General features: G+C 38.4%; 1 pseudogene; it reads left to right on the forward strand.

Annotated features, from left to right (window-relative positions):
• Positions 1-216: 216 nt before the first annotated feature.
• Positions 217-22,743, forward strand: LOC149248111 (RNA-binding protein L pseudogene; annotated as a pseudogene).
• The last annotated feature ends 4,772 nt before the right edge of the window (positions 22,744-27,515 follow it).

Here is a 27,515-nt window from a genome sequence, read left to right on the forward strand (position 1 = left end):
GGGGCGGGGTAGGAGTGGCTTCCTTGGCTTCTCTCTTCCTCATTTTGTGCCTCTCTTTCTTGTCTGGGCCGCCAAATCTAAAGCTTCTTGTTCTCAGTTTCTCTCCTCAGTAGTTTATTTTCCGTTTGTGGTGGTTAGGTGCCGTGTCTATGCTGAACAACTCTTCTGCCACTTCACTCTTGGTGCTGCACCTTTGCTTTTTTCTGTCTTTAGTTAATGGGTATGGGTTACTCTCTACAAGTCTGCTCCGGGGCTCAATATTGGCCCTTTTGGGGTTTTTTGGGCTCCTATATCTGTAGGAACTGGGGTTTACATGCCCATTTTGTTTTTATGGCCTGTCCGAGGGCTTTTTCTGGAATACTTCATTTGGAGTATTGTTTTGTAAGTGGCTCAGCCCACATTTCTTTATATGCTTTTAAGCATCTACAACATGTAATTTTATGAAATCAATGAAAATTACCATATTTCTCCCCCGGAAATCTATGGTTAAAATGCATTAATAAATCTATGGTTAAAATGCATTAACATTGGTTAAGTTTTGCCCCTAAGTAGATTTAAAATGGATCTATATTAGTTAAACACACATCAAGACCATCTGTAGTTTTTCATTATTGAAATTGCAATTTTGAATGCTTAAATGGATACAATACCTTGAAAGTGCGCTTAAGTACTTCTCTAATTCCAACAAACCTTTATTAATTTCAGTGTAAAATATACCCCAAAAATGTTTGAAATGTAAAATAGTTATTATTATCCAATTTTAAAATCACAACTAAGTGTATGAAGGCACCATAGCCCCAATTTTGAACATGTGACCTCTTAAAAGGAAACGTGTGCTGCATCAGGCCCATTCAAATTGTATACTACTTGAAATGTTTTAAATTATATATATATATATATATATATATATATATATATATATATTATATATGTTTAGATGAAATTTATTTTATAATTTAGGGGAGAGATTCCTAATGTTGTGCAAGGACCAGTAATTGATATAGTACTGGTCCCACCAAACTACCATAAATTGAGACTTTTGAAACCAATATTTAAACAAAAATAAATAACATTAAGTATAAATAAGTATTAATTTATGTCCAAAATTTCCCCGTACATTGACTAGGCCCACAACTGTCCATAAATAGTATTTTACTACTTAAGACTGCAAACCATATTGACCCAATTAGAAAACAGCTAAAACCATAAAGGCTTCCAAAATGGTTTATTCCAGAAGTACAAAGCAGCAGTCACTTCAACCCCCACTCATCAGAACTGCAGCTTTGCATCCCAAATAAATATGCCTACCTGCACATAACAAAAGGGAATGTATGTCAGCCATAACTGTTGTGTTGTTCAACAACTAAACACCCTATGTTCAATAAATGACACCCAACCCAATAACATTTAAACCCACTTTGTTCAATAAATGACACCCAGACCCAATAACTGCAATAAATGACACCCAACTCACTCTATTTCTCATTAAAACAGATCAAAGCACATGGATCAACAAATAACCAATTCCCAACCATTAGATCCCATCAAATTAAATCCAGACCACACATTCAAAATGAAGCCATTGCAATCCATTTGCATCCATGTCCACCAATTAAATTCAAGTGCCCAAAACTATAAAAGAAGTCCACGCACTATTGAAGTTGCATCTTATGCTTTCAAACTATTCAGCAAACTTGAAGACAACATCACAAAACAGTTGCCAATATATCCAGGTTAGTTATATGAATTACAACTCATTCTTCTTACAGTTCTGTTTTCATTGTTTTCATTTATCAAATTTCTTACATGATCTGTCTGGCCATAACTGCTAGAAGGATACCTGGATGGTTTCACAAACAGCCATTGAAAGTCATTGTTCTTACAGTTCTGTTTTCATTATTTTCATTTATCAGAGTTCTTACATGATCTGTCTGGCCATAACTGCTAAAAGGATACCTGGATGGTTTCACAAACAGCCATTGAAATTCATTGTTCTTACAGTTCTGTTTTCATTGTTTTCATTTATCAGAGTTCTTACATGATCTGTCTGGCCATAACTGCTAAAAGGATACCTGGATGGTTTCACAAACAGCCACTGAATAAAAAGTAGGTTCTAAATACAGCTATTTAGAAAAGTTAAAACCATTCCTTAAAATAAATAAAAAAATGAATGCCTTCAACATACTTAATTTTTTCAGTTCAATTTTCTAAAACTTTTTATGACTGATAAGTCCATTCCAAAGCTGATCATAGCTGCAAGTTGTTCCCAACATAGAATCAATTGTCCCCAACATAGAATTTATGTCTGGAATGGTGGCCATGGACTGCAATGGAGAAGTTGCAGTACTGAGGCATTTTTGGCAATGCCAAACAGCAAAAAAAAAGGAAAATGATATTTGAAACAACTATCATAGAATCCTACTTGAATCCTTATAAAAGTTGCTAAAATGATGAACTACGGATTTACTTGGAATGACATTTGCAAAATTTTGACACTGCCCTATGAAAGTGAAACATTTACTCTCATTATGAAAACAGATGAATACATGGAAAAATCCAATGTGAACGAAAAAAATACTAAATATTCAGAGTAACTCGAGAATATTGAAATGCTTGATAAGTTCCCTACGGAAAGAGGATTTGCATTAAATCGAAGGCTAGAAAATGTGAATTCATATTGATGTGCAATATTAATATGATTTATCACTTCTGGTGCTCCCATATCCAAACTTCAATAGCTTGAGAAAGAGAATCTTTTGAAATTGGATGTACAATTTCATAGTTGTGTCATTGGTCATATAAAAGTTGCTAAATTGATGAACAGGCAGGCAAATGAGAGACCACAAGGCTGATCACAGCTGCAAGTTGTTCCCAACATAGAATTTATGCCTGGAATGGTGGCCATGGACTGCAATGGAGAAGTTGTAGTACTGAGACATTTTTGGCAATGCCAAAAAGCAAAAAAAATGGAAAATGATATTTGAAACAACTATCATAGAATCCTACTTGAATCCATATAAAAGTTGCTAAATTGATGAACAGGCAGGCAATTGAGAGACCACAAGGCTGATCACAGCTGCAAGTTGTTCCCAACATAGAATTTATGCCTGGAATGGTGGCCATGGACTGCAATGGAGAAGTTGCAGTACTGAGACATTTTTGGCAATGCAAAACAGCAAAAAAAATGGAAAATGATATTTGAAACAACTATCATAGAATTCTACTTGAATCCATATAAAAGTTGCTAAATTGATGAACTATGGATTTACGTGGAATGACATTTGCAAAATTTTGACACTACCCTATGAAAGTGAAACATTTACTCTCATTATGAAAACAGATGAATACATGGAAAAATCCAGTGTGAACAAAAAAAATACTAAATATTCAAAGTAACTCGAGAATATTGAAATGCTCGATAAGTTCCCTGCGGAAAGAGGATTTGCATTAAATCGAAGGCTAGAAAATGTGAATTCATATTTATGTGCAATATTAATATGATTTATCACTTCTGGTGCTCCCATATCCAAACTTCAATAGCTTGAGAAAGAGAATCTTTTGAAATTGGATGTACAATTTCATAGTTGTGTCATTGGTCATACAAAAGTTGCTAAATTGATGAACAGGCAAGCAATTGAGAGACCACAAGGCTGATCACAGTTGCAAGTTGTTCCCAACATATAATTTATGCCTGGAATGGTGGCCATGGACTGCAATGGATAAGTTGCAGTACTGAGACATTTTTGGAAATGCCAAAATGCAAAAAAAATGGAAAATGATATTTGAAACGACTAAAGGAAAAGTATTTGAAAATGATATTTGAAAATGATAATTTCCTGTAATAAAGGAAAAGTATTTTTGCAGAAGTAATAAAGCATAATTTAAAAATATTCTAATGTCTAAATGCATGTAATAATTTTATAGGTTGTTGCATCTATGGCAAAAGGAAGTTACTCTGCTCGTACAAGGAGAAGTGGCAGGAGAGTGACAAGGGGTGCGCAGCTGCGATGCACATCGTCTGATGATGACAGGCCAGCTGATGTCAATGCCAACAATGCACCAGGGAACATTGTTGAGGATGACCATGTGATAGCAGCTGATGTTAACACACCATCAGCCACAGAACCACCATCAACAACAGTCCAAGGGGCAAGCTCAACTAAAAAGATCAGTGCTATAAGAGGATGGACAAAAGAACAAATGTTAGTTGCAATTGACGACATAGAGTTTAATGGATACTCAGTTCGGGCATCTGCAAAAAAACATGGTATTCCTCCCTCATCAATACATTATTGGATAAATGGACTGACTCATACAAAACGTAGAGGGCCTCTTACAGTTATGACTGAGGAGGAGGAGGCCGAGGTGGTTGAGTGGTGTAAAGAGATGGCCCAACTGGGACATGGGCTAGAGTTGATACAACTCAAATCAATAGTTGCTCAAATCTGTCAAGGGAGGCCAAACCCATTCAAAGATGGGTTTCCTGGTAAATCATGGTGGTTTGGGTTTAAAAAAGGGCATCCAGAACTTGTATTGCGTACTGTTGAGGGCCTTGACAGAGACAGAGCATTAAATTTGCGCCCTACAGCTGTGCAAAAGTTCTATGACACACTTTGTAGTTCTTACGATAAACATTCTTATGGAGCAGACCATATATGGAACTGTGATGAAACAGGTTTACAGGCAGGGAGGAATTGTGGCATGCGGGTAATTGCCAAGAGAGGGAGCCGAAATGTGCCAAAGATTTTTCCCAAGAGCAGGGAGTGGATAATTATTTTATGTTGTGTCAATGCAATTGGTACTTCAATCCCAGGATTTTATCTATCCAAAGGTAAAAATCAACTGAAAAACTATATACAGAACTGTGAACCAGGTGCATGCATGGCTGCACATCCCCATGCATGGATGACTAAAGAACTGTTTCTAAGTTGGCTTTTTCACTTTGTTGCATCGGTACCAGGTGGTGTCTCGCCTAATAACAGACACCTTTTGATATTAGATGGCCATGGGAGCCACATGGTTGTACAAACAATTGAGGAAGCAAACAATTTGGGCATCGACTTGTTGACATTGCCAGCTCATACCACTCACAGACTACAACCCCTTGATGTTAGTGTGTTTGGCCCTTTCAAGAACTATTTCAGGTCGAAGCACGCTGCATGGATGGCAAAGAATCCAGGGGTTGAGGTGAAAAGGTTTGAGCTAGCAGAGCTTGCAAGTAAAGCTTTTAAAAGGACTTTGACACCATCAAATATCAAGGCTGGCTTTAGGAGGACATGAATCTGGCCACTGAACTATGATCCTATTATGCATGATACTGGTTGTAGCCAAGCGTTTCATGTGGATGGTCAGGAAGAAGGGAATGCCCAAACAGGTGTTGAAGTGCAAGAAGTAGATGACCAAGATGATGTTGTTGCAGCTGGTAATATGATTTCCTTGTCTCAAGGACACTTATATGATGAAGATAATGAAACTGTATGTGAAACACAATATAACAATGAACAAATTCGCAGTAACATGGAGATCATTCCACCAACTCAAGAACATGAAATTCCTGTTGCTGATACTGTTAATGATATTGTTGAACATGCAGTTGACAATGACCAATTGACTTTGCCAAGCCATGTAACCCCACCTTCATGGCTAGCAGAAGCAATGATCAATATGAATGCACATAGTGTCTTAGCAACCAATGAAGAAAGCATGAACATGCCCTCACAACCAGCAGAATTGAACAGTGAAATTGTTCATTTTTTTGAGGACAATAGATCAATGGAAGAAGATGAAGGACATAATGAGGCATCAAATGAAGATAATGATATAGTTCAATCAGTTCCAACAGATACTGAAAGGGAAGTACCAAGCAATGACATGCAGGTGGGAGGGGTGGAGAAGACACTTGGACGGTTCCTAAAGCTACCAGTAGAGAGAGTATCAATGAAAAAAAATCAAGGTGCACCGGGTAGTCTTCGTTTGGGCCGAAGCTCACAGTTACTCACCTCAGAGGACTATATAAACCTGTTAGTTGAGTTTGAAAAAAAGAAATTTAAAATGCAAGAATTAAAACAGAAAAAGAAGGATCTAGTCAAGGAGAAGAAGGCAGCAAGGATTGTTGCAGCACAACGTCGAGCAGATGAAAGGATTGAAAGAGGTAAAGTAAGGCAAGTTAAGGACCAACAAAAGCAAATGGTAAGACAGGAAAAGGAAAAACGAAAGGCACAACAAATTCTTGAAAAGGAACAAGGGATGATCAACGATACAAGAATAGGTGATGAAACCTGGATTATTTCAAACTCATTGGACTCCATTGCAAATAATACACCATTATTCCAAGATCTCATAAACATTCAAGTGCCCCACTATCAAACTGAGGGTTTACCTACTTGCCTTGTTCCTACCAGAGTTGGTGTCAATTCTCTGTATGCTCATTACACACCTCCACTTAATGCAGGGGTCAGTAGTGCAAATGTGAGGTATGGGTACTCAGTACCTCCATGGTTGGAAGCTGCAAATTGGAATCAATCATATGGCAGCAATCAACCATTTCCTAATCAGCCCTTGACTGGTAGGCCAACCTAACTGGCTCAAGAAGGTAACTCAGGGAGTTTTGGCACTCAAGATTCTCAGGGCCATAAAGAATAGGGGTGTCATATGTTTTTGGTTCTAACTACATTATGATGTGGATTTTGGATGGATTGTATCTTTTTCTTGGCACAGAAACATTTTGGCTTACAACACTAGATTGTATCTTTTTCTTGTCACAAAAACATTTTTGCTTACAACACTAGATTGTATCTTTTTCTTGTCACAGAAACATTTTGGCTTACAACCTAGTAGTGATTTCTTGTGGCAACCTAACTGTGTGTTGAAAAGAAATTTTCAATGGAATATGTCTTTCTGTAAAATCTTAATTATGATAAAACTATTTCTATAAGTTATTATGTGTGTCAAAGCGCATGGATCCGGTACGACACCTGTCCACCGTGGAGTTCCACGTGTTGGGCATCATGTCATCACATAAAATTTTGTGTTCGTGCCATTTCCTCCGTTTGTTTGGGGTAATTGTTGCGATGTTTGGGAATTCAATAATAACATTCCATTCCAACTCTGGACAAGAGATAATGGCCAAAGGATTAGGAAAATAGCTAAATACAAAAATCAAATGACCAAATAGTCTCAAATGAGGAGGCAATCTACCTCATAATAAGTTTTATTAAATGTCAAAAAGCCACTGATAATTTTATTCATTGAGGGGACACTTGAGAAATTGAGAGCACTCATTATCAAGTTGCATATGAAAAAGGCTAAATACAGAAATCACATGACTAGATAGTCTTATCTCATAATAAGTTTTTGAGAGCACTCATTATTAAGTAGAGTAGGAAAAAACCTTCAAATTTAAATTCAGATATTCAAAATCCTAGTTCCATGTCCAAACATAGAACACTAAAATAACAACACCCCATCTCAATATAATTGCTGTAAATATGAGAATAACCTAAATCCTTAAGCAAATGAAGTTTAATCATCCTCCTATGCATTTCTAACCAATGACCATACCTAAACCCAAATCTCTTCTCAACCTCACAAAAAACAGGACACAAAAATTTCAATTGAGGTGGCTACAAACTGCAACAGTTGAGTAAAACTGGCATCATTTAATCATCTTCTCATCCCCAAAAATAAACAGGACACAAAAATTTCAATTGCGGTGGCTACCATTGAAAAAATATTTCAAGGAGAGAAACAAAAGACATATTACCAATATGGAGGAAAATTAAAGAGGTTCCCATATCTAGAAGTTTCTAAGAGATGGTACACATGTAACTCACTCCAAGGGCATGGATTCTAGGAAACAACAAAGATATCTAGATTTGGAATGATAATGTCATGGGGAACAAACCATTAATTACTAATATTGAATTGAATCGTCTTAAGTTATAAATGGGTGATAACAATATAAATTTTTTTTTTGTTATTTCCTCGTGGTCAAATTAGTTAGGTTGATGGAAAGGATGGTTTTTAAGGGATCCCCCCTAGCCACTGTGGCCTAGAGTTTCTAAATTATTCTTAATCCTAGGTGGATGCACTCCTTAGGATATTCAATATAAGGCTTAAAGTGTTGAGACAGGGAATTTCCATGTTAATAATCGAGGTTTGAATCAGAGCAGGAATAGAGCACTGGAAAATAAGTTGTTGGTCAATTTTGACAGCGTTGCATATGCAACATTCACTCCAAAAAAGAAAATTGCTTTGATGTTGATCTGAATCAGAGTTGATTCATGATTCACTCACAATTCATGTTAGATGGAGTCATGGACACAACCTTATGAAATGCAACACATAACAGGCCATAACAATAAAATAACATATTCAATACACCATTCCCATATACTTCTAAATATATACAGCACTAGAAAAGAGAAAACTTTACTCAAAATAATGAATAATGTACCAATAACATTTATGACCGTTTTCCAAGTAAAATCTTATAAAGGTGGTCAATGAGGCCTTGACAATGACCAACTATATCTGTAGCATTCCTTCAAAAAAAGAAAATTGCTTTGATGTTGATCTGAGTTAGAGTTGGTTCATGACTCAGCAAGCATAACTCGCAATTGTTGTTACATGGACACAGCCTTATTAAATGTAACACATAACAAGCCACTAGAAATATAGTTCCAACATCTCATTCTTACAATAAAATAACAGATTCGACACTCCATTCCCATATACTTCTGAAGGTACATAGCACTAAAATAGAGAAAACTTAACTAAAAATAACAAATAATGTACTAATAACAATTGAGTGTTTTCTAAGTAAAATTTTATAAAGTTGATCAATGAGGCCTTGACAATGAGCAACCACACCTGTGGAAATTCGTACTCAATTACCAAAGTACTCTAATGCAAGTCAAACGTCAGCAGAAAAGGACTATGGATATCCTTCATTCACAAGCAAACACAACCGCAACCATTCATGGGTGGGGCAAATGAAATTTCACCCATCTGTGAAAGAACTGAATGGTGCCAAGCCAAAATAATTTATCATCGTCCTGAAGATCCCTTTCCATGAACATCTGTGCTTATGGTACAAGAATGAGTATTGAAAACATAAAATAAATATTGGTATTTCTGCTTTAATTTTCCCATCTCGTCCCATTTAAGACAACTATGAGACAATATCCATCATAAGCTTCTTTCTCACAGAACTAAGCAGTAATTTCCAGCTTCTAATGAATCATAAATTTTGAAAAAATAATCATGTCTATCAGCATAACATACATGCAAGGCTTAACTTGCAGTTTCAACAGGCCAGACAAGCATCAACAAATAAGAACAAAAAACTATGCTTGCTAGTCTAAATAATGTCCAAGTCAGTCAACTGCCTCCCCTTTCAAAATTATTCTTAATCCTAGGTGGATGCACTCCTTAGGATATTCAATTTAAGGCTTAAAGGGGATGGGGAAATTCAATCTTCAAATTCAAATATGGATACATGTTGTTGGAAATAATACTGAGAGGGGGGGTGAATCAGTATTATCAAGCCAAATATTTCCTTTTTCAATTCCAGATGATATACGCTACTTCAGTTAATAAAAACCGCGTATATACACAACTACAGATAAAGAAACCCGCGTATTTAACGCAGACTTATAACTTGATTTATCTTTCAGGTGTCAGTTATTAATCTGTGATTCAGAAGCAAATAAACAGTACCAGAAACAGTGAAACAGAGCAGAAGACAGTCACACACAAGAACACAAGATATAAGGAGGAAACCCAATGTGGGTGAAAACCCCCTGCTGCAATTCGTCTCTATCTTCTTTTTAATTAGAAACTTCTCTTTACAATGTCTTGTACTTGAGCAGACTTTACCAGTACGCAGGCTGCAACCTGCAGAGAGCTACAACTCTCTCTCGTTTTCCAGCTTTCCTGGAAGGGAGCTCCAACCCCCTTAGTTCTTGTACTAGCTTGAGATACTACTATGCAGGCTCCTACCTGCAGAAGGCTGCAACCTTCTCTTTTCTTTCAGGGACCTCGTTTCATTAATTTTCAGACTGGATCCACAAGTAACATCAAGAATTTCTGCATAACCCAAACTCCTTTCCACCAATCAAAAGCTGACCGCTATACCCAGAACACAGTAACTGTAATCAAACACCAATTCTGAACCCAGAACACTGCAGCAATAAAATAGAAGCAGCTAGAACATAAATCAAGATATATACGCTACTTCACTGTTCAGAAACCTGCGAGTATACGCTTCTGTACCATAACCAACCTGCGTATACGCTTCTTTCATTCACAGAAAAAGCGTGTATACGCACCTGCAATTCACTGAACCTGCGTACAGATCTATAAAGGATAATTTATTCTTTTAAACATTCAGACATTAGATAACCTGGATTTATAGATCAAGAGTGCGCCACATATAATAGATCAAAATCATACAGAGATACCAATGTTCAAGCCTTGCGATCTTGATCCATCAATAGTCCTTATCCTTCTTGCGCTCAGGTTCTTCCTTCATTCAAATCTAGATCTGCACCATAACCCAATCACCAGTATTCCAGATCTATCACAATATCAGATATTCAAAAATTCAGATGATGGTTTGCCACATGATCTCCTTCCTCTTTTATAGTTATACGCCTTCCACAATACCACGGTCCAAAACCATAATAAACAATACCAAGGGCCCAAAACCTGGGGTCAACACTCCTGACGAGATATCATGGTCTACAACCATAGGTTCAAATTCCAAGGACTAACAACCATGGACCAAAAATAAGTTTCCCACCATGTACGAGCTTTTATGTGCATAAAAGTGTGTGTATACGCATACGCAATTTCTGAACGTATAACCCGCATGTATACGCGTCCTCTGCAAGGTATACCTGCGTATACAAGATTTCCTTCATTCTGAGTGCCTGAACTGAGATCTATCATCAAAGTGAGTTGCCATCAAGGACAACACCTGTACCATAGCGCCACACCTGTGCCAAAATGCCAACAATCTCCCCCTTTGGACTTGATGGCAACCCCAACATCCTCAAAGTCATTCTCCCCCTTTGTCATCAAGGGTAAAGGGCTGTGCTCCCCCTGAGTACACGCTGATATCTCTACTCTGTTGTGCTGAACATGCTCCCCCTGACTGTAGGCAAGATCTGCAAAAAGGTGTTCTTCAAGAAGAACCATGACTTATACATCATAAAAGACCTTCCTATCACCAAAAGACTCAATACATACAACCATCACCCAACGAAGTGGGGATCATCCACCCAACCAAGTGGGGATACATCAGAAAATTACATATGACAACCAATTGCATCAATCATCCCAGGCATAGTGGGGAAACCAAAATAGGACGTTACATGACCTTGATAAAGAAAATATACATGACATAGAGACGAAATATCAAGACTATGCAAGTCACCAATAACTATTATCAGCAGCATCTGACAATCACTGTATATATCAGCGATCATGTTCTCCTTCTGATCTTCTTTCTGCAGCTGATCCATCTGAACCAAAAACAGCGTGAGTACTAGAACCAAAAGCTTCTAAGGTAATGCCAACAATGCATTATTAGAAGATTATCTGCTCCCCCTGAACCTGTGCGTGATGGTCTCTGACAGACCCATCTCAAACTCTCTCCAACCAAAGTCTGCCCTTGCTGATTTTCTTCAGAACTCCATATACGCGACTACACCTGCATAAATTGGCATATGTACGCGGATACCCCTCATCCAACTCGCATACACCAACTTTTATTTGGAACAGACAAGCTTCAACAGCAGGATGAAGCATCAACGACTCCCAGCTTCTGTCTGAGATACTAAAAAGTTTCCCTGGGCAGTGGTTTGGTGAGTATATCAGCAACTTGTTCCTTAGAAGGAACATACTCCAACTTGAATTTTTGCTCAAGCACTTGTTCCCGAAGAAAATGATATTTGATAGGTATGTGCTTGGTCTTTGAATGCATGACAGGATTCTTTGAAATGCTTATTGCACTTGTATTATCACATAAGATAGAGACAGGTGGAGTGCAAGTGATTTGAAAATCCTGCAAGGTTTGCATCATCCAAAGGAGTTGTGTGCAACAAGATGCCGCAGCCACATATTCCGCTTCAGCTATAGATAAAGCAATCGAACTCTATTTCTTACAGGTTCCTTTCCCTTGTCAATCTTATCCTTATGAGGACATTTGGCAGCATAGTGACCTACTCTTCCACAAGCAAAGCACTTGAAAGGTAACTTACCTCGGAATCGTCCAGCACCCCTTTGAAGATTTTTGACAAAATTTGATTCTTCTTCTTCTTCTGATATGTGTCCTGACTCATAGTAGTCTCCTTTGCCGGAAGCCTTGAAGGCAACTTCTCTCCTGTCTGAAGGTCCTCCTTTCCTCATTTCATAAGCAGTTAGAATTCCATGCAACTGTGACATTTTAAGGTTTTGAAGATTCTCCTTTTATTCTATTGCAGAAACTTTAGAATCAAATCTAGGGGACAAAGATCTTAGAACTTTTTCAACTACAACAGCCTCTTTTACTTCTTCACCCAGATTTTTCATACAATTAACAATCTCGTCTACATGAAGAAAATAGTTAGCCACACTTTCATCATTATACATTCTGAGATTTTCATACTGAATTCTGAGGGTTTGAAGTTTTGCTCTTTTTACCTGATCATCTCCTTCATAGCTCAGAACAATCTTGTCCCATATTTCTTTTGCGGATTTATACTGCATAACTTTGACAAATTTTGATTGCGATAGACATCCCAATAGAGTATTGACTGCCTTTGCATTTGTTTCATATTTCTTCTTCTCAGCCGGATCTGTAGGAGTTGCTGCTGGAAAAGTATATCCTGTATCTATGATATCCCAGACTTCTGTACCCAAAGATTGAAGATAGGCAGTAACTCTTACCTCCCAATATAAAAAGTTTGTCCCATCAAAAACCGGTGGCCTGATTGATGCTTCCCTCTCGAAGTTGCTCATGATGAAAGATCTTCCTTCAAGCGATCAAGCTTCTTCAGAAGGACCTGCTCTGAATCCAATTGTTGGAAATAATACTGAGAGGGGGGGTGAATCAGTATTATCAAGCCAAATATTTCCTTTTTCAATTCCAGATGATATACGCTACTTCAGTTAATAAAAACCGCGTATATACGCAACTACAGATAAAGAAACCCGCGTATATAAAGCATACTTATAATTTGATTTATCTTTCAGGTGTCAGTTATTAATATGTGATTCAGAAGAAAATAAACAGTACCAGAAACAGTGAAACAGAGCAGAAGACAGTCACACACAAGAACACAAGATATAAGGAGGAAACCCAATGTGGGTGAAAACCCCCTGCTGCAATTCGTCTCTATCTTCTTTTTAATTAGAAACTTCTCTTTACAATGTCTTGTACTGGAGCAGACTTTACCAGTACGCAGGCTCCAACCTGCAGAGAGCTACAACTCTCTCTCGTTTTCCAGCTTTCCTGGAAGGGAGCTCCAACCCCCTTAGTTCTTGTACTAGCTTGAGATACTAGTACGCAGGCTCCTACCTGCAGAAGGCTGCAACCTTCTCTTTGCTTTCAGGGACCTCATTTCATTAATTTTCAGACTGGATCCACAAGTAACATCAAGAATTTCTGCATAACCCAAACTCCTTTTCACCAATCAAAAGCTGAAACAAATAAACACTTCTCTGACCGCTGTACCCAGAACACAGTAACTGTAATCAAACACCAATTCTGAACCCAGAACACTGCAGCAATAAAACAGAAGCAGCTAGAACATAAATCAAGATATATACGCTACTTCACTGTTCAGAAACCTGCGAGTATATGCTTTTGTACCATAACCAACCTGTGTATACGCTTCTTTCATTCACAGAAAAAGCGTGTATACGCACCTGCAATTCACTGAACCTGCGTACAGATCTATAAAGGATAATTTATTCTTTTAAACATTCAGACATTAGATAACCTAGATTTATAGATCAAGAGTGCGCCACATATAACAGATCAAAATCATACAGAGATACCAATGTTCAAGCCTTGAGATCTTGATCCATCAATAGTCCTTATCCTTCTCACGCTCAGGTTCTTCCTTCATTCAGATCTAGATCTGCACCATAACCCAAGCACCAGTATTCCAGATCTATCACAATATCAAATATTCAACAATTCAGATGATGGTTTGCCACATGATCTCCTTCCTGTTTTATAGTTATAGGCCTTCCACAATACCACGGTCCAAAACCATAATAAACAATACCAAGGGGCCAAAACCTGGGGTCAATACTTCTGACGAGATATCATGGTCTACAACCATAGGTTCAAATTCCAAGGACTAACAACCACAGATTAAAAAAAAGTTTCCCACCATGTACGCGCTTTTATGTGCATAAAAGTGCGTGTATACGCATACTCAACTTCTGAACGTATAACCCGCGTGTATACGCGTCCTCTGCAAGGTATACCTACATATACAAGATTTCCTTCATTCTGAGCATCTGAACTAAGATTTATCATCAAAGTGAGTTTCCATCAAGGACAACACCTGTACCATAGCGCCACACCTGTGCCAAAATGCCAACAATATCCCCCTTTGGACTTGATGGAAACCTCAAGATCCTCAAAGTCATTCTCCCCCTTTGTCATCAAGGGCAAAGGGCTGTGCTCCCCCTGAGTACATGCTGATATCTCTGCTCTGCTGTGCTGAACATGCTCCCCTTGACTATAGGCAAGATCTGCAAAAAGGTGTTCTTCAAGAAGAACCATGACTTATACATCATAAAAGACCTTCCTATCACCAAAAGACTCAATACATACAACCATCACCCAACCAAGTGGGGATCATCCACCCAACCAAGTGGGGATACATCAGAAAATTACATATGACAACCAATTGCATCAATCATCCCAGGCATAGTGGGGAAACCAAAATAGGACGTTACATGACCTTGATAAAGAAAATATACATGACATGGAGACGAAATATCAAGACTATGCAAGTCACCAATAACTATTATCAGCAGCATCTGGCAATCACTGTATATATCAGCGATCATGTTCTCCTTCTGATCTTCTTTCTGCAGCTGATACATCTGAACCAAAAACAATGTGAGTACTAGAACCAAAAGCTTCTAAGGTAATGCCAACAATGCATTATTAGAAGATTATCTGCTCCCCCTGAACCTGTGCCTGATGGTCTCTGACAGACCCATCTCAGACTCTCTCCAACCAGAGTCTGCCCTTGCTGATTTTCTTCAGAACTACATATACGCGACTGCACCTGCATAAATCGGCGTATGTACGCGGATACCCCTCATCCAACTCGCGTACACCAACTTTTCTTTGGAACAGACAAGCTTCAACAGCAGGATGAAGCATCAACAACTCCCAGCTTCTGTCTGAGATACTCAAAAGTTTCCCTGGGCAGTGGTTTGGTGTGTATATCAGCAACTTGTTCCTTATAAGGAACATACTCCAACTTGACTTTTTGCTCAAGCACTTGTTCCCGAAGAAAATGATATTTGATAGATATGTGCTTGGTCTTTGAATGCATGACATGATTCTTTGAAATGCTTATTGCATTTGTATTATCATATAAGATAGAGACAGGTGGAGTGCAAGTGATTTGAAAATACTGCAAGGTTTGCATCATCCAAAGGAGTTGTGTGCAACAAGATGCCGCAGCCACATATTCCGCTTCAGCTGTAGATAAAGCAATCGAACTCTATTTCTTGCTGAACCAAGATACTAATCTGGAACCCATAAAGAATGCACCACCACTTGTGCTCTTCCTGTCATCCACGCTCCTGACCCAATCTGCATCTATGTAAGCATGAAGTGTGAGATCTGTATCTCTAGGGTACCATAAGCCATAGTTTTGAGTTCCTTGAAGATACTTGAAAATTCTCTTCACTACCTGAAGATGAGTTTCCTTTGGATTTGCCTGAAATCTTCCAACTATTCCCACTGCATGCATGATGTCTGGTCGGGTACCTGTCAAATAAAGTAGACTTCCAATCATAGATCGATAGGTTGGTTGATGCATTGTTGCTGATTCATCATTTTCACTAAGGCTGCATCCTGTAACCATGGGGGTACATACTGGTTTCGAATCTTCCATGCCATACTTCTTCATAATCTGCTTGAGGTACTTGGTTTGAGACAAGAAGATACCGCCTTCATTTTGTTGGATTTGCAATCCAAGAAAGTATGTCAGTTCTCCAAGCAAGGACATTTCGAATTCTTTCTGCATCACCAAGGCAAAGCTTTGACTCATAGCTTCTTCATTTCTTCCAAAGATAATATCATCTACATACACAACAAGTATTAGCAATTTGTTATTTTCAATTTTTATATAGAGATTGCTATCTGCTGATCCTTTTGAAAAACCTTGTTGATCAAGGTATTTGTCCAAATGATAGTACCAAGCCCTTGGAGCTTGTTTAAGCCCATAGAGAGCCTTTTTAAGTCTGCATACAAGATTTGGATCATTCCCAAGGATGAAGCCATCTGGTTGCTCTATGTACACTTCTTCTTCTAAGTCTCAATTCAGAAAGGCTGATTTCACATCCATTTGGAATACTTTGAACTTTTGGAAGCTAGAGAGAGCAAGGAACATTCTGATGGCCTCAAGTCTAGCAACGGGAGCAAAAGTTTCTTCAAAGTCTATTCCTTCCTGTTGAGCATACCCTTTACAAACAAGTCTGGCCTTGTTTCTACTCACTTCCCCATTTTCATTCAACTTATTTTTGAAGATCCATTTTGTCCCTATGACATTTTTGTCTTTTGGTCTAGGAACCAACTCCCAAATGTTGTTCTTTTCGATCTGCTCAAGCTCTTCATCCATTGACTTAACCCAACACTCATCTTTGCATGCTTCTTTTACATTTTGCAGTTCAGTGGAAGAGAGAAATGCCAAATAGCTTGAAGCAATTGCTATTGTTCTTCTTGTTTGTATACCTGCCTCTTTCTACCCCAAAATTTGAGATTCTGGATGATTCTTCTGAACATATCTGGATGGAGTCTTCTCTTCTATCCTTATTTGTTCTTCTGGTGCCTCTTGGGGTTCTTCTTCAACATCTGCCTGATTTGGAGAGTAGTCTTCATCCTCATCGATATTTTCATGATTTACTTGCCTGGGGATGTATCCTTTTTCATCAACCACTACATCAATGCTATCAACAATTCTTCCAAGTCTTTTATTGTAACACATATGCTTTGCTGTAGGGAGAATAACCAAGAACAATGCCTTCATCTGCTCTAGGTTCAAGTTTGCCAAGCTGCTCATCAGTATTCTTAATATAGCATTTGCTCCCAAAAATTTTGAAATGCTTTACCGAAGGAGTCTCACCATACCAGAGCTCATGAGGAGTTTGAGTGCTGTTCACTCGGACATTTGTTTTGTTGAGAATAACAACCGCAGCATATGCAGCTTCACCCCAGAAAGTTGCGGGAGTTCCAGACTCATCAAGCGTAGCACGAGCCATTTGTTGGACTGTTATGTTCATCCTTTCCACCACTCCATTTTGCTAAGGAGTTCTAGCTCTAGAGAATTGCCTTCTTATTCCATGTTCTTCATAGAAATCAAAAAATTCATTTGAGGTAAACTCCCCACCTTTGTCGGACCTGAGGCACTTAATTTTGTAACCTGATTCATTTTCAGCCAAGGCTTTGAAGGATTTGAATTTTTCGAATGCTTCGTCTTTGTGCTTCATAAGTCCTAACCAGACAAACCTGGAGAAATCGTTAATGAATAATATCAAGTATTCTTCTCCTCGAGGTGTCCTTTTCCTAAATGGACCACATACATCTGTATGGACTAGCTCAAGAGGCATACTAGTTGATCCTTCCTTCTCAGGAAAGTTAGTTCTGGTTTGCTTTCCAAACTGACATGATTTTCATATGGTGTTGTTTGGAATTTTGATATCTGGAAGACCACGAACTGCCTGGTATTTGCATGCTTTCCTTATTTGTGAAAAGCTTAGATGCCCCAACCTCCGGTGCCATAACCAGTGTTCATCATCCTTCCTCAAATAGCATTGTTGTTGTCCTTCTTCAAATATGTATAGATTATTTGGAGTTCTTCTACCTTTGATCACTATTTCACCTGTATCAAGATCACGAACACGACATCCATTTGATCTAAATATTACCTCGGTTCCTTGATCGCACATCTGACTGACACTCAGAAGATTATGCTTCAATCCATCAACATACAAAACATTTCCAGCTTTGACCTTTTCTTTCAACTGAGCAATGCCTTTTCCTTTTATAGCTGCAGGGGTATCGTTTCCAAAAGAAACCTTCTTTCCCTTTTCTAATGCAGTATATGATTCAAGTTTTTCTTTATCCCCTGTCATATGCTTCGAACATCCGCTGTCGATATACCATAGATTTTCCTATCCTTCTGCATAAAAAGCTATCCCACATCTTTCTGGTTGTGGTTCCTTCATTCTCCATGTTCTGGCACTTGAGGTTTATTCCTTCTGAGTTGTCTTCCAAAACCTGCTCCTACATTTAGAATCTTCATGACCAAATTTATTACAAATAGAACATTCAACTTCATTTTCAAGGGCCGAAAAGTTGTTATAAGTCCTTTTTGTGATCCTAGTCATATTCCCTTATTTTTGAGCTTCTCTAGTCATGATTGTCTTATAGGCCACACATTGAGCTGCTTTGTGACCAAAATTATGGCAAGAGAAACATTGACCATTGAAGAAACTCCTGCGATTATCAAATCTATCATCCAACCGATTGTAGTTTCTACTGACATCCATTCTTGAGGCAAATTGAGAAGATCTTACCTGTGGCTGATTGTAGCTTCTATTTGTCCTTAAGGTAGCTTGCCCTCGATTTTCTTGATAGTCTTTGTTTGTTCTTGAGGTAAACTGTCCCTGATTTACCTGATGATTTCTATTAGGCCTTTGCTCGCTCCTCCTTGCTTCATCAAGATAACTTTTGGATGTGGATGCTTGAGATGTTTCTCCATTATATCCCAGACCTGTCTTGATTAGTGGAGAACGCTGCACATTGATAATCTCATCCAGAGTTTCAGATCCTTTAACAAATTTAAGATTAATAGCTTTTGTTTTCTCAATCTCCTTTCTAAGGCAAACAATTTCACATTCCAATTTTTCAAGATGTTTTTCCCTTTCAGCCAGTTGACATTGTAGAGAATCAATAATTGCACTTTTCTCTTCTAAGCAAATTTTGAGATTAGTCATCTCTTCACAAAAACCTTCTACATCTATAGCATCCATGTAGTCATCATCTACAAAGGCCATTAAAAGTTTATATTCATTACCTCGTTCATCTTCGTCACTATTTGAAAGACCATCACTATCTTCATGAGTGTAATAGCTTTTCTTATTTGCATTATGTTTCTTGTTCCATCTAACGGGTTCCTTTCCCTTGTCAATCTTATCCTTATGAGGACATTTGGTAGCATAGTGACCTACTCTTCCACAAGCAAATCACTTGAAAGGTAACTTACCTCGGAATCGTCCAGCACCCCTTTGAAGATTTTTGACAAAATTTGATTCTTCTTCTTCTTCTGATATGTGTCCTGACTCATAGTAGTCTCCTTTTCTGGAAGCCTTGAAGGCAGCTTCTCTCCTGTCTAAAGGTCCTCCTTTCCTCATTTCATAAGCAGTTAGAATTCCATGCAACTGTGACATTTTAAGGTTTTGAAGATTCTCCTTTTCTTCTATTGCAGAAACTTTAGACTCAAACCTAGGGGACAAAGATCTTAGAACTTTTTCAACTACAACAGCCTCTTTTACTTCTTCACCCAGATTTTTCATACAATTAACAATCTCATCTACACGAAGAAAATAGTTAGCCACACTTTCATCATTATACATTCTGAGATTTTCGTACTGAATTCTGAGGGTTTGAAGTTTTGCTCTTTTTACCTGATCATCTCCTTCATAGCTCAGAACAATCTTGTCCCATATTTCTTTTGCGGATTTATACTGCATAACTTTGACAAATTCTGATTGCGATAGACATCCCAATAGAGTATTGACCGCCTTTGCATTTGTTTCGTGTTTCTTCTTCTCAGCCGGATCTATAGGAGTTGCTGCTGGAAAAGTATATCCTGCATCTATGATATCCCAGACTTTTGTACCCAAAGATTGAAGATAGGCAGCAACTCTTACCTTCCAATATACGAAGTTTGTCCCATCAAAAACCGGTGGCCTGATTGATGCTTCCCTCTCGTAGTTTCTCATGATGAAAGATCTTCCTTCAAGCGATCAAGCTTCTTCAGAAGGACCTGCTCTGAATCCAATTGTTGGAAATAATACTGAGAGGGGGGGTCAATCAGTATTATCAAGCCAAATATTTCCTTTTTCAATTCCAGATGATATACGCTACTTCAGTTAATAAAAACCACGTATATACGCAACTACAGATAAAGAAACCCGCGTATATAAAGCAGACATATAATTTGATTTATCTTTCAGGTGTCAGTTATTAATCTGTGATTCAGAAGCACATAAACAATACCAAAAATAGTGAAACAGAGCAGAAGATAGTCACACACGAGAACACAAGATATAAGGAGGAAACCCAATGTGGGTGAAAACCCCCTGCTGCAATTCGTCTCTATCTTCTTTTTAATTAGAAACTTCTCTTTACAATGTCTTGTACTGGAGCAGACTTTACCAGTATGCAGGCTCCAACCTGCAGAGAGCTACAACTCTCTCTCGTTTTCCAGCTTTCCTGGAAGGGAGCTCCAACCCCCTTAGTTCTTGTACTAGCTTGAGATACTAGTACGCAGGCTCCTACCTGCAGAAGGCTGCAACCTTCTCTTTGCTTTCAGGGACCTTGTTTCATTAATTTTCAGACTGGATCCACAAGTAACATCAAGAATTTCTACATAACCCAAACTCCTTTTCACCAATCAAAAGCTGAAACAAATAAACACTTCTCTGACCGCTGTACCCAGAACACAGTAACTGTAATCAAACACAAATTCTGAACCCAGAACACTGCAGCAATAAAACAAAAGCAGCTAGAACATAAATCAAGATATATACGCTACTTCAATGTTCAGAAACCTGCGAGTATACGCTTCTGTACCATAGCCAACCTGCGTATACGCTTCTTTCATTCACAGAAAAAGCATGTATATGCACCTGCAATTCACTGAACTTGCGTACAGATCTATAAAGGATAATTTATTCTTTTAAACTTTCAGACATTAGATAAGCCAGATTTATAGATCAAGAGTGCGCTACATATAACAGATCAAAATCATACAGAGATACCAATGTTCAAGCCTTGAGATCTTGATCCATCAATAGTCCTTATCTTTCTTGCGCTCAGGTTCTTCCTTCATTCAGATCTAGGTCTGCACCATAACCCAATCACCAGTATTCCAGATCTATCACAATATCAGATATTCAACAATTCAGATGATGGTTTGCCACATGATCTCCTTCGTCTTTTATAGTTATACGCCTTCCACAATACCACGGTCCAAAACCATAATAAACAATACCAAGGGCCCAAAACCTGGGGTCAACACTTCTGACGAGATATCATGGTCTACAACCATAGGTTCAAATTCCAAGGACTAACAACCACAGACCAAAAATAAGTTTCCCACCATGTACGCGCTTTTATGTGCATAGAAGTGTGTGTATACGCATACGCAACTTCTGAACGTATAACCCGCGTGTATACGCGTCCTCTGCAAGGTATACCTGCGTATACAAGATTTCCTTCATTCTGAGCACCTGAACTGAGATCTATCATCAAAGTGAGTTGCCATCAAGGACAAAACCTGTACCATAGCGCCACACCTGTGCCAAAATGCCAACACATGTAACAATTATTATCCCTTTCTCTTCCATAATGAACTCAAATTTTCAACCAATTTTGGCATTACGATGGACTACCAAATATTAATATCTTATATTGGATGATAATACATATCAAGAGGGTTTCCTCCGTTTGTTTGGGGTCATTGTTGTGATGTTCCATTTTCCCTTTGTCTTTCTGCTCGGGGCAGGTTCTGGTTCAAAATTTCCCTAGCCTTAATACAATTTTATCATACCCATCGCGCTACCATTGATTTACTGGAGCACGCATTACTGTATTTCTGTTTTGGCCCCAGCCACCCCAACCCCAACCCCAACCCCAACCTCGACCTCAGGTTATGGTGGGGAAACCCTGCAACAAGAGAGCTCCGCCAGGGAGATCAGCACCCTCTGGTTCGGTTGTTTGGAACATTGGATGGATGAGATTATCTGCACTGATGTTTAGCTTCTGCCCAGGACCTTCATTCCATTAAGATTATTCGCAATAAGCAGACTGGGCAATCAGAGGGTTATGGCTTCTTGGAGTTTGCGAGCCAGGCAGCGGCCCAGATGGCTCTCCAAAATTACAATGGCATACAGATGCCCAGGGCTGAACAATTTTACAGGTTAAATTGGGCAACGAATACCGGTAGAGAAAATCGTTCTGAAGATTTTACTATATTCGTGGGAGATTTGGCATCTGATGACACAGATGAGCTGCTGCGAGAGACCTTCAGAGCCATATACCCATCTGTAAAAGGAGCAAAGGTTATTACTGATAAGGTTACAGGCCGTTCAAAAGGATATGGGTTTGTAACATTTGGGGATGGGAATGAGCAGGCTAGGGCTATAACAGAAATGAATGGAATATTTTGTTCCTCCAGACCTATGCGAATAGCTCCTGCCATAACAAAATAGACTACGAAAATAACAGCGAAAACAGTGAAAATTCACAAATTCACAAATACCATCATTGAAAGCCATAAACAACATCAAAATATCCACAAAAACCCTAAACCCTTATCCAAAAAACCCTAAACCCTGCCATAGAAAGTTTACAAAATATCCAAACAGAGTTGTTTGTGTTGAAAAACACAGAGAAATTGCTGGTAGGATTAAAATCCTACCGATGACAGTCGTCGACCTTCCCTGGAGCTCGCCAGACCACCTCCACACCTGCAACGACCTTTTCCACACCTGCAACGAGAAGAAAAAGCCATTAGACAACAGAAAACCAGCAAAAAAACCTGCACAAAACAACAATTTAAACAATTACCTCGAGCTCAGTAAAACTGCAACAGGCTCCTCCCCAAACAACAAAAACTGTGAATAAGACCACCACCAGAGAAACCCTAAACAACTGGCAGTCCAGAACGACCAAGAAATCTAGGCAGAAAACCACAAGAAAAGCAGAAGCGATGTTCCAACAACAAACACTAAACCACGAACAAACATTCGCACCAGCACCTGCATACCAGACGAAGCACGCAGGTCCACAAACCCTAAACCTCGAATAAACGCTTGCAATAGTACATTCATAACAGACGACGCGCACAGGTTCTAGGGCCGTCCCGCGCCATCTTCGGCAGGGGGCTTCGCCCAACAACCAGCCCCGAGCAGAAAGACAAAGGGAAAATGGAACATCACAGCAATGACCCCAAAAAATGGAGGAAATGGCGCGAACACAAAGCTTTATGTGATGACACGATGCCCAACACATGGAGCTCCACAGTGGATAGGTGTCGTACCGGCTCCATGCGCTTTGTCACATGGTTTTCCGACGTGGCGGGGAGGGTGCACAGGTAATGGTGACCCTCCCCTGTACATTCGCAAAAAGTTAGCAAACCCTACATTTATGGTTACGGAAAATGAGCGGACTGTCAGATGAGCTAATTTACATGTGAATTATTTTATAACTTTATACGGTCGCGAATTATAAATTGTTTACATTAATTTTTTAATAATTTCTGTGGCTGCGAAAAACTAGCGACCTATTATGTGAGCAAACTATACATTTCTTTACATGAAAATCATTTATAATATATAACAATACATTTGTTCACATAAAAATCATTTAAAATTTATACGGCCGCGAAAAATTAGGAACTTTAAGTGGAATTGGAATTTTAACCTATCTGGACTCGCTTACGAATTTAGAATTTAGGATCAAAAGTTGTTTTACTCTTTGTTGTTTAAAATGCATTGTATATTGTATATATAAATTTAACACTTTGAAAAACTTAGATATTGAAATTGTAAATAATTTACTATTCAAATATGTGATTCCAATAAAGTTCTAAACAAATTCCAAAAAAATATATCTAAAAAAAATTCCAAACATATAATAAATAAACTCCCACTTATTCAAATTCCTTTATAGAAATGTAAATTAAAAAATAAAAATTTATTTTACATTTAGAATGAAAATATATATATATATATATATATATATATATAAACTGATTTTGAATTTAAAATTATAAAAATATATATAATGTATTTTATTTTTTTATTTTTTATTAATTATTAACTTTCTACCATTTTGCCCTTGTATCATGACTATCAATAAAAAGATTATTGACATTTGGTCTTTGTGCTGTAAAAATGAAAAGAAAGAATAATGATATTTTCTCTCTCATTTTAATATAATATAATCTCATTCTCATGTAGCATAAGTACTAATTGGACATAGGTTATATTGTATTGGGTATCCTTATAATAGTAGCATTGTTTTTTAATTTATTAAATATTGTTTTCCTCCACGGATTGTCGGTGTTTTTATGGTAGTTTACTTTTGTGACTGTTACATGTGTTCATTGTTATTAAGATATTACAAGAGGTAGAGGAAGTTAGACTTGCTTCAAATGCAAGTGGTTAGAATTTAATAAGATCCAAAAAAAAGTGAAGTTATTTTGTATATAATGATATAATTATAAATAATTTTGGAATTATTCTCTAGGTTTCCTAATTAAATTTTCTTTATCTATATACATATGTATTTTCTTCCCAAGGAAAACTTTATTGGGAAAACGTGGAATGTTTCTCAACATTTGTGGATGGCATCCCTAGTAAACATATTAGTGCAATCTAGTGCACCTTATTACTACTCAAATTAGCACCCGTTGTGCAAATCCCAACACTAATGCTCAAATATGCCAAAAATATGAGAGTGCTCTAGCATATGACACATGGCATGTGTAGGGGGGCTCCATGTGGATGTAACTAGCACATATGTGCCTCAAAGAGTGTGACCAATGCCTCAAAAACTGTGATATTCCTTGAAAATAGTGAGACTACCTTGGGAAGTGTGAAACTAGATGAGCATGAGCAGAATCATCTATAAGGGATTATGGCCAAAGTGTGAAAAAGACATAAGAAAAGAGAGGGTTGATGTGGGGAACATAGGTGTGCTAAACCATGGATGTGACAACCCTTATGAAGCTTAATCACCTTTTACATATCAATAAGTAAGTGAGTAACTAGGGCTCCTGTAAATCATGTGCCCTAATACATACATCCCAAGATGCTCGAATACTTACCTAGGACATCAATGCCCAACATGATGGGAGTTATCACCACCAAGGGGTAGTCAACCAAAGAAATAAAACCAAGCACCTTGAGAATGGAGTCTAAAAGGACTTTCCATGGCCATCCACCATAGTGGATCCAAGCCACCGCTAGCCAACACTTGTACATCAACTCATCCCACAAGCCCATATACATAGAAATCATCACACTTTGTGGTTATCAACATGATCATATCTTGTGAAAGAAAATGTCGGGTGCAATGCAAAGGATCCAAGGTGTAATAGATGGCTCCAACTAGGGGACATGTGCTCATATTAAGATTGCGTGAGAACTATAGAATCTCTAAAAGCCTATAAACTTGAAACATTCTCACCAAATGGATATTAAATGCAAGGGAGAGATAACGACACAAGTTCCTTATCCCTTCCTTGAGAGAAGTAAATTCATGTGTGAAGGAAATAAATGAAGTATTTACACAATAAATTCATGCGTGAAGGAAATAAATGAAGCATAAAAACCATATTTTAGAGAATTTCATATGATGTGAGCATAATTTTCCTTTTATTCAAATAAAATAAATTTATAAATTCAAATAAAATGAAGCACACAAGTAGAGAATGTGATCAGGGGCACTGCGGGGGAAGCACAGAATGAGGGTTTGGAACAATAGAGGATTGCTGGTTACCATGGAAGTTCGAGGAGGGGGGAGTTATACTCCCTCCTACAGCCACGTAGTGACGAACAAAAACAAGGAAGCGGGATCGAATCGCTTCAAAAAGCCAATGGAAGCAGGAATGGAGAGGATCAACACAGAAAAACCAGAAAATAACAGTTCTCCTGAGCAGGAAAAGAATCAGGAGGAGGTCAGAGGAGAGAAGGGAATAGAAAGAAGCAGTCATAAAGCTGAGAATAGGAGTGGGACAGGACTCTGCAAACCTAGGTCAGCCATTAAACCCGGGTTGTTATAAATAATCTGGCATTACAGGAGCACAGGGATCATATGGCGACATATGCAGTTATATGTAAATTTATGGGGATATGGCCAATAGAGAAGGCATTGCAGGTGTGGATAAGAAACCAATGGAAACCTAAGGGGGAAATAACCCTCCACCTTGGGTCCAAGGGTTTCTTCACAGTGGTATTCGCAAACCTAGAAGACAAAGACAGAGTGTTCGAAGGAGGACCATAATTCTATGCGGCGACTGGCCTCTACATGCGACCATGGGTGATGAATTTTGTCCCAGAACGAGAAACATTCACTTCAGTACTGGTATGGATGCTACTATACTCCCTACCTTTAGATTATTGGCTGCCTGAATCCTTAAAGGCCATAGGTAATAAATTAGGTCATTTTTTTTAAATTTTAGAGGCGACTCTGTGAGGAAAATATACCTCCTTTGTGCACATATGTGTGGAAATGGACATATCAAGGGCACTTCCGGATGAAATGATTCTAGAAGTGTATGCTGAAGAATGGGTGCAGGAGGTGGACTATGAACATGTCCCATTCGGATGCCGCAAATGTCATGAGCATGGGCACCTCATTAGAGATTTCCCTTTAAACAAACTGAAGGACAATATGAAGACCAACAAAGGCAAAGACCACGAAGGCTTTACCAAGATAGGAGGCAAAGGGAAAGGGGGAAAAAAGTACCAAAGGAAAACTAGCGAGGATAAACACCCAAGTCACAAGAGTTTCAAGATTTTAGAAGAAGAAGAGGAGAACAATGCGATGGACCAAGCATCAGAGGATAATCTTGTAGAGAAGGAAAAAGATACTAGCATGGAGGATGTACCGAAGAATAGCAAACTAAAGGAAAATATGCTCAACACCATGGAACTTGGCAGGGACCATGAGATGACCCCAAGTGAAGTGGGAACAGAGGACCACGAACTACAGGATATTCTTGAGTGGGAGAACCTCGATCTAGAAAAGTTCTTGGAGCAGGGAACCACCAAAGGGGTTGATTCTCTACCACAAGAGGAGTTTGACAGAGTACAACAGCTCTTCATCTGGAGATATCAAGCAAAGGGTTTTGGAATCAAAAGAAACCATGACAGCCAGGAAAACGGAGGGGTTAAAACGATGGAGTTAACATTAGGACACACTTCCAAGAACCCAGGTAGGAAAAGAGGAAGGAAAAGACAGAATGAGCTGCTGA

The sequence above is a fragment of the Pinus tabuliformis genome, chromosome 7, assembly GCF_031772625.1.
Source record: "Pinus tabuliformis cultivar Carrire ecotype Pingquan chromosome 7, CPIR1, whole genome shotgun sequence".
Classification (NCBI taxonomy): domain Eukaryota; kingdom Viridiplantae; phylum Streptophyta; class Pinopsida; order Pinales; family Pinaceae; genus Pinus; species Pinus tabuliformis.